This window comes from Lolium perenne, chromosome 4, assembly GCF_019359855.2.
Source record: "Lolium perenne isolate Kyuss_39 chromosome 4, Kyuss_2.0, whole genome shotgun sequence".
NCBI classification, from domain to species: domain Eukaryota; kingdom Viridiplantae; phylum Streptophyta; class Magnoliopsida; order Poales; family Poaceae; genus Lolium; species Lolium perenne.
The window spans coordinates 399815154-399824705 of record NC_067247.2 but is presented as its reverse complement, the minus strand read 5'-3'; the positions used below and the strand labels follow the sequence as shown (position 1 = coordinate 399824705).

At 41.1% G+C, this 9552-nt stretch overlaps 1 pseudogene; it reads left to right on the top strand.

Annotated features, from left to right (window-relative positions):
- The first annotated feature begins 294 nt into the window (after window positions 1-294).
- Window positions 295-3400, top strand: LOC139830407 (uncharacterized; annotated as a pseudogene).
- Window positions 3401-9552: the final 6152 nt, after the last annotated feature.

Genomic DNA, 9552 nt, shown 5'->3' with positions numbered 1-9552 from the left:
GCTACCACACCTCCGCTGCCCCCTGGAACGGGGAGAGGATGGACATCATCGACACCGTACGCACGACCGAGTACGGAAGTGCTGCCGGATTGCAGCACGGGACGATCGACTACATCAACAACGAGATCTGATCTCGTAAGGCTTTGGATCTTCGAGGGTTAGTCTCTCATACATCTCATTGCTTAGATCTTCATATATTAGATCTTGCTTCTTCCTAGATTGGATCTTGGTTTTTGTTCATGTTCACGGTAGAAATTTTTTGTTTTACATGCAACGAACCCATCAGATACGGCAATGGAAGACAATGAAGAAGAAGGTCAGGGTGAAGAACAGGAACCAGATGAGCCCGCTGATGATCTTGGTCGGGTCATTTCTGATGCACGGCGAGGCTGTGATACAGAAAAGGAGCGGTTGCAGTTCGAGCAGATGTTACAGGACCACAACAAATTGTTGTACCCAACTGGTGAAGATGGCCAGAAGAAGCTAGGCAGCACACTGGAATTGCTGAAGTGGAAGGCAGAGAGCGGTGTGGCTGACTCAGCATTTGAAAAATTGCTTCTAATAATGAAGAAGATGCTTCCAAGAAAGAACGAATTGCCTGCCAGCACGTACAAAGCAAAGAAGCTTGTCTGCCCTCTAGGATTAGACGTGTAGAAGATACATGCATGCCCTAATGACTGCATCCTCTACCGCGGTGAGGAGTACGAGAATATGGATAAATGCCCGGTATGCACTGCATTGCGGTATAAGATCAGAAAAGATGACCCTGGTGATATTGAGGGCGAGCCACGCAGAAAGAGGGTTCGTGCGAAGGTGATGTGGTATGCTCCTATAATACCACAGTTGAAACGTCTTTTCAGAAACAAAGAGCATGCCAAGTTGTTTCAATGGCACAAGGAAGACCGTATGAAAGATGAGAAGTTGAGGCACCCCGCTGATGGTCGGCAGTGGAGAAAAATCGAGAGAGAGTTCCCAGACTTTGCAGATGACGCAAGGAACTTATGGTTTGGTCTAAGTACAGATGGCATGAATCCTTTTGGGGAGCAGAGCTGCAGTCATAGCACCTGGCCCGTGACTCTATGTATCTACAACCTTCCTCCTTGGTTGTGCATGAAGCGGAAGTTCATTATGATGCCAGTGCTCATCCAAGGTCCGAAGCAACCCGGCAACGACATTGATGTGTACCTAAGGCCATTAGTTGATGAACTTTTACAGTTGTGGGCCAAACCAGGTGTACGTGTGTGGGATGAGCACAAACAAGAGGAATTTGACCTACGAGCGTTGCTTTTCGTAACCATCAATGATTGGCCTGCTCTTAGTAACATTTCAGGACAGTCAAACAAGGGATACAATGCATGCATGCACTGTTTGGATCAGACAGAAAGTATATATCTGGAAAAATGTTGGAAGAATGTGTACCCCTACAATCGTCGTTTTCTTCCGCAAAAGCATCCCTTAAGGAAAAAGGCAAGCATTTCGATGGCAAGGCAGAAACCCGGTCGAAGCCTGTCACCCGTACTGTTGCTGAAGTATTTGGTATGGTCAAGGATTTAAAAGTAATCTTTGTAAAGGGTCCTGGCAGCCAACCTATTCCTAACGGCGCTGATAAGCGTGCACCCATGTGGAAGAAGAAATCTATATTTTGGGAGCTACCCTATTGGGAAGTCCATGAGGTCCGCTCCGCAATCGACGTGATGCACCTGATGAAAAATCTTTGCATGAATATTCTAGGCTTCCTGGGCTTGTATGGGAAGTCAAAAGATACACCGGAAGCATGGGAGGACCAGGAACGTCATAAAGGACGAGGCGGCAAGCATCCATGGCAGTTTCAAGGGCCTACCAGCTACTTTCTTACCAAGGAAGAGAAGGAAATCTTTTTGAAGTCCTTTTCAGTATCAAGGTCCCGACTGGCTTCTCGTCGAATATAAAGGGAATAGTAAATATGAAAGACAAAAAATTCCAAAACCTAAAGTCTCATGACTGTCAAGTGCTTGTGACGCAATTGCTTCCGGTTGCATTGAGGGGGCTTCTACCGGAAAATGTTCGACTGGCCATTGTGAAGGTATGTGCATTCCTCAATGTAATTTCTCAGTAGGTAATCAATCGAGGAAGTCTATCAGGGTTACAGATTGATGTGGTCCAATGTCTGGTCAGCTTCGAGTTGTTGTTCCCGCCATCCTTCTTCAATATTATGACGCACCTCCTAGTTCACCTAGTCGAAGAGATTAGAATTCTCGGTCCTATGTTTCTACACAATATGTTCCCCTTTGAGAGGTTCATGGGAGTCTTAAAGAAATATGTTTGTAACCGTGCTAGGCCAGAAGGAAGCATCTCCAAGGGCTATGGAATAGAGGAGGTCATTGAGTTTTGTGTAGACTTTCTTCCTGACCTTAAGCCGATTGGTGTTCCTGAATCTCGGTATGAGGGGAGGCTAACTGGAAAAGGCACACTAGGAAGGAAATCAATGGTATGTATGGACGAGCATTCTTTCACTCAAGCACACTACACAGTTCTACACAATTCCATCATGGTGGCTCCGTATATCGAGAGACACAAGAATATTCTACGCTCCAAAAACCCGGGGAAGGCTGACTCCTGGATTAAAGGGGAACACGAGAAGACTTTTGGCAGTTGGTTGCAGACACATCTCATGAATAACACCAACGTTGGAGATCATCTGTACTAGTTGGCCAGGTCACCATCTTCGACTATATGTACTTTCTAAGGGTACGAGATAAATGGGAATACATTTTACACGGTCGCCCAAGATAAAAAGAGCACCAACCAAAACAGTGGTGTCGGCTTTGATGGAACCGACGAGAATGGGCACAAGGACACATATTATGGGTACACAGAGGAGATATGGGAACTTGACTATGGACCTACTTTTAAGATCCCTTTGTTTCGGTGCAAATGGGTCAAGCTGGCAGGAGGCGGGCTACAAGTAGACCAAAAGTACGGCATGACAACAGTGAATATCGACAATCTTACGTACATGGATGAACCATTCGTCCTAGCCAACGATGTGGCTCAGGTTTTCTATGTGAAGGACATGTCTACCAAAATGAGAAAAAAGATATCAGCAAAAGAATACTGCGTCCGATGAGCCAAAGCGCCACATAGTTCTTTCTGGGAAAAGAAATATCGTGGGAGTAGATGACAAGATAGACATGTCAGTAGATTATAATAAGTTTCACGAAATTCTGCCCTTCACAGTGAAAACTGACCCAAGCATCCTGTTGAATGATGAAGATTCTCCATGGCTACGACCCAGAAGAAAAAAGAAACAATGATGAAGACCCAAGCATCAAGTTAAATGATGAAGATGCTCCATGGTTATGGCCGAAGCGATCATAACTTGTGTATCTCAATATGGAAATCACTTTCCCATTTATTTTTGTGTAATAATGTTACTGTATGTAAGATATTAACAATGGAGATGGTTGGCTTGTTTTTACTAGTTAAATAGCTTTCACGGGCTTGGAGGGAAATTTTTCCGAGGCGGAGCTTCCGAAGATGTCCTAGGGTGTGAGCACCAACGACATCTTCGAGAAGTTCCGCCACGGGAGATTTCCCAACCCATTCGCCAACGCTGTTACAGGAGATCGAGGCTTTCACGGGCTTGCAGGGAAATTTTTCCGAGGCGGAGCTTCCGAAGATGTCCTAGGGCGTGAGCACCAACGACATCTTCGAGAAGTTCCGCCACGGGAGATTTCCCAACCCTTTCGCCAACGCTGTTACAGGAGATCGAGGCTTTCACGAGCTTGCAGGGAAATTTTTCCGAAGCGGAGCTTCCGAAGATGTCCTAGGGCGTGAGCACCAACGACATCTTCGAGCAGCTCTGCCACGGGAGATTTCCCAACCCTTTCCTTCTAGGTTGGCTTGTTGGGCTCCTTGCCATGGCGATTATCGACTCTCCTTTTATAGGCACGGCGCTGCTTCTCCTTCGTCTCATTCCTCCGACAGGGCGTCGTGCACTACATACCTTACCTCATCGAGTAGTGCGTCCACCCATGCCTCCTTATCCCGCCGACAGCTTTAGTCCCGGTTACACCCACCAGCCGGGACTAAAGGTTACACATGCGTCCTTATCCCACCGACAACTTTAGTCCCGGTTACACATGCGTCCTTATCCCACCGATAGAAAATGGCAAATTTGTTAATCTATCTTTTAATTGAAAATGGCAAATTTGTTAATAGTTTGATAAGTTAGAATAATTATTTTATAAAACAGAAAATGTATTTGGATTACTTATACAAATTCAAGCACTTTTCATGTTGAAAGTTTACTAAGATTCCAAAAAATGCAAAAAATATTAGTTAATCTATCTTTTAATTGAAAATGGCAAATTTGTTAATAGTTTGATAAGTTAGAATAATTATTTTATAAAATAGAAAATGGATTTGGATTACTTATACAAATTCAAGCACTTAGAGCATCTCTGATACGTCTCAAACGTATCTATAATTTTTGATGCTCCATGCTTGTTTTACACCAATTCATATATGTTTTGCTTACACTTTGTTGCACTTTTACATGATTTCCGGCACTAACCTATTAACAAGATGCCATAGTGCCAGTTCCCTGTTTTCTGCTGTTTTCGTATTTCAGAAAAGTTGTACCGGAAATATTCTTGGAATTGGACGAAACAAAAGCTGAAGTCAATATTTTACCGAAACGAATACAGCGTCCAGAGGAGGGTCGAAGAGGCGCCACAGGGCGGCCAGACCACCCCATGGCGCGGCCTGGGAGTGGCCCGCGCCTAGGGGTGGTGTGGCCCCCCAGGCACTCCACGGACCTAAATCCTCCGCCTATTTATACATCTTCTAGGGAAAACCCTGGATACCCGAGCCTCCATTCACGAAAATTTCCGTCACGGCCGCCATCGCAGAACCCATCTCGGGGGTTCTAAAGCTCTTCCCGGCACCCTGCCGGAGGGGGAAATCATCGCCGGAGGCATCTACATCGCCATGCCCGCCTCCGAAGTGATGCGTGAGTAGTTCATCCCTGGACTTCTAAGATTGTAGATGTGTTGTTGCTACTAGGAGAAAACAACAATGTTTTATCCAAGGGTAATTCTATTGTTTACCTTACACACATTTCTTAATGCGATAATCTGTTGCTTGCAACTTAATATTGAAAGGGGTTCGGACGATAACAGGAAGGTGGATTATTAGTCATAAACGTAGTTGGATTACGGTCTATGTATTATGTTGTAATGCCCAATCAAATCTCATAGTAATCATCTTGTCATGTATGGTCGATATTCTGTCAATTGCCCAGCTGTAATTTGTTCACCCAACATGCCATTTATCTTTATGGAGAGACACCTCTAGTGAACTGTGGACCCCGGTCCTTTCCTTTACACTGATACAATCATCCTGTTCTATTTACTTACTGCAAAGCTCTGTTCTCTTTAATTACTGCAAACATCTCTTTCCACTCGATACGTCTAATCCTTTGTGTTCAGCAAACCGGTGAGATTGACAACCTCACTGCAAGTTGGGGCAAAGTACTTTGGTTGTGTTGTATGCAGGTTCCACGTTGCTGCTGATGCCAGTAGTCCGCCCTGCCACTAGTCAGCTAGCAACATCTTCAGAAGTCACGCATTTCTCCTACTGGTCGATTAAACCTTGGTTTCGTACTGAGGGAAAACTTGCTGATGTGCTCATCACACCTTCCTCTTGGGGTTTCCCAACCGCTTCCACAACAACGCTCAGCAAGATTGTCTGGCGCCATCACCGGAGCACCATCAAGATTTTCTGGCGCCGTTGTTGGGGAGAAAGAGGATTTCTGCAAGGGGGGTCTCTCATCTCCAATCTCTTTACTTTGTTATAGTTTTGCTTAGTTTATTTTATTTTATTATATCAAAAACACAAAAAAATAGTTTCGTTTATAGTCGTCTTTATATCAAAAACACAAAAAAATAGTTTCTTTTATAGTTGTTATTTTGTTTCTAGTTCATTATGTTGATTCCTAAGTACGATCTGAAGGACCTATCTGTAGGTAGTGGTTCTTTAATTGGGAAAGATAACATTGAAAAATTCTTCAATCATGTTAGTAAGCATAAAGATATTAAGGATAAATCCCTGGTAGAACTTGCTCCTAATTATGAAACTGCTGCAACTTGTTTAGTTCAAATGCTGGAGGCTAGATTTGTTAGCCTTAATCCTTTTATGCAGCAAATGTTTCTTAAACTCCATGAAAATGTGGATGATGAAAAGAAAGACTTTATCCTAGAAACTTTGCTTAGAGAATTTAAAGATGTTGTTACAGAAGCTAGGAAAGTCTTTGATCGGTTTGAGAAGTTAGGCTCATGTGTAGATATCTTTGATACACTTGAAAAAATAGACCAAACCAAAAATAGGAAAGAAGGTAAAATACCAATACCTTTCAAATTAGTAGCAATGCATGAAGCTTGGGAAAAGAATTTTGATTGGATTGTTCCTAAACATCCATCTGATGAAAGTAGTGAACCTAAAAGTGCTGAGAGAGGATATTCTAAAACTTATATTGATAAAATACAAATCCTTGTTGAAAAGACTTCTCGCATTAATCTTAATGCTTCTTGACTTGATAATAGTTGATGCTCGTTCTTTTTCTGCGCCTAGCTAAAAGGCGTTAAAGAAAAACACTCTTGGGAGATAACCCATATTTATTTACTGTAATTTATCTTTTTGTTGAGTCTTGGAAGTTATTACCTCTGTAATAACATCTCCTTATCATTTTTATTTCGTTTTGTGCCAAGAATAGCCTCTAATAGGAAGAAAGTAAGATTTGGGGAAGTTGCTGTCCTGAAAATAGATTCTGTGCTGTTAGCATAAAAATTCGTAACAAATAGCCAGAGAGGAATTTTGAGCTGTCATTTTTTATGGAAATACCCCAGGTTATTATCTAACTTTCGTTAGTTGACCACTTTTCGAGATGAGCAACAGAGGATTTTCTGAAAAAATCGATCTTTACCTGCTGTTCTGTGTTGACAGATTTCTGCACTATTTGCATTTGCCTCTTAAATCTCTTTCTTTTTGAGTTCTTTTGATCAAAGAGCTTTTTGAAGAGTTGCTACAGTATCTAATGCTTTAATATATGTTTGATATAAGTTAGAACTGAACCCAAGTGGATTTGTTTATTTTGATTGTACTAATGCTGCTAATAAATAATTGTGTGAAGTTTTGTATGAAGGAAGTTTTTAAGTATAGGGAGAGAAGAATGATGTGATGAGATGAAGTTAGACAAAAGCTCTAGCTTGGGGATGCCCCTGCACCCCAAGAAATATCCAAGAGGTACACGCGTCAAAGCTTGGGGATGCCCAAGGCATCCCCTCTTCATCAACAAAGCAACAGGTCATCTCTCTATGCGCTATATGTTTATTGCTTCATACGCTATATGTTGTTCTTGGAGCATCTTTATTTTTGTTTTTTGTTTTTTGTTTTGTTTTCTGTAGCATATGTTGGATCCCGGCACATTTGTTTTGGAGAAAGACCCGCTCCGTTTTAATTGCATAGAACGCTCTAGTTTTCGCTGTTATTGTTCTGCGAGTATTCTAGTTTTCTAGTACTGCGTTTAGCTCTTGTTTTTTCACTTGAATTTTGTTCAGAGCTCGTTAGTATTCTTTATTTATGTATGATTATCTCTCTGGTCCATAATATATTTCACTTCTGGGAGCTATTTCAAATAAGTTGATTGGTGTTGGATACGAGTAAAATATTTCATGACTATAGTGATGCAAAAGGAAGCTTGTCTAGACTGTGACATGTCATGTTGGATGTTATTCTTGTCATATGCGTAGTATTTATTGTTGTAGCATGACTTGTCTCAAATGGCTGAGAGTGCATAATGTGTCATTGAAAGAATCATGTGTTGTTTCCATCATAAAAGCATAATATTGTGGTATTCTCCTTTGATGCTTTATTGGGTTGACTTGGCGCATGCTTATACCATGTTATGAGTATAATCAGTCAACTAAAGCCTCTATGATCATTTAGTTTTTGACTTGTAATATCACTTTAAGCTTTGATTGATAATGTTTTGTCGCTATGCATGATTATGGCCATTACTGCTCTCTTAGTTGGTCGCTCCCAGTCTTTTGCTAGCCTTCGCCTGTGCTGAGTAAGATCTCTACTCGTGCATCCAACCACCATAAACAAAGTTTGCCAATTGTGTCCACCATATCTACCTACTAGCATTATTGCTATTCCAAGTATATTCATCATGTTTTTATTTATCTTCCAAATTAAATTTTGGCATGAGAAAATTAGTCAGTAAAGCTCTCACGAACTTGATGGCACATTTACTTTCTTGCACTTAATAAACTTGATCATCATGCCTACCTTATGAAGTTTATATGTTTGCAAATTGCGAGTTGGGAGTTAGTATAACCATGCTTTCATGGGGAACACTTTCGACATTGCACTTATATTTAGTTGATGTCATGTTCTTTTGTTTATGGATGCCTAGCGGTGAGAAATAAAATGGAAACTTGTAAGTCCATGGAGTTTGTATATGAGTTAGGGAAACGCCCGGGCCGCTAATCTTAGCCATGCATCATTCATGGTGGAAATTTACACCTAAACCATAGTGAGCATTCTATGAAGCATTTGCCATAAAAAGCTATACTCGTAGTAAATAAAAAATTGCTGAGATGCTCATTGTCTATTTGTCTTGTCATTTTGGCATGGGATTGCACCTACAAGAGTACCTCCATATCATCGGGCAAGAGGTACCCCGTTGGCGGTTCTCAATGATACATGTATACTTACAATGACAAGAACTTATTTGGGACCTAAGATAAGTAGCATGAGGTTTAGGTACTCGCATTCAAGGGGCATGAGATTTTCAACTTGTGATTTGCAAGCATATAGCTCATTTTTGACTCACATTAACTTTAACCATTCAAGATGCTTATGATAGGGGCAATGAGAGCTCAAAGCTAATAAGTACCATACTTTTTGGAAGGTTTATAAAACTTGTTTATCTTGCTTACTCTGCAAAGAGTCTCTCTTTTACTTTTATGTTGAGTCTTCATCTTCTACTTTATGCACCAATTAAGAGAACATAGTTGTCATTCTTAGTGCAATGTGCATAGTCCCAAAATTATTATTGATTGATTCATGATTGTGACTATTGCTTGTTCTTAAATTACTTGTATCTAGTCACCCTCTGAACTTTAAAGGTGTCCTAGAATTTATGTTTTGCTACTCCATAAAGGACATGTTGAGTACCACTTTGCTATGTTTTATCTATGCTCATAAACAAACAGTTGCTTTCAATGCACTATTATTCATGATCCTTTGTTTGAGTTACTCTTCATAATATAACATAGTTACTAAGTTCTATTGAATTATATCTATCATGTCTATGTTAGAGTACATAGATCCCAGCTCACAATGCGTTACATGCTTGATCAAGATTGTGTTGGATTCATGTCACCTCAAAAATTATTTTGTTATCACTTACCTACTCGAGGACGAGCAGGAGTTAAGCTTGGGGATGCTTGATACGTCTCAAACGTATCTATAATTTATGATGCTCCATGCTTGTTTTACACCAAT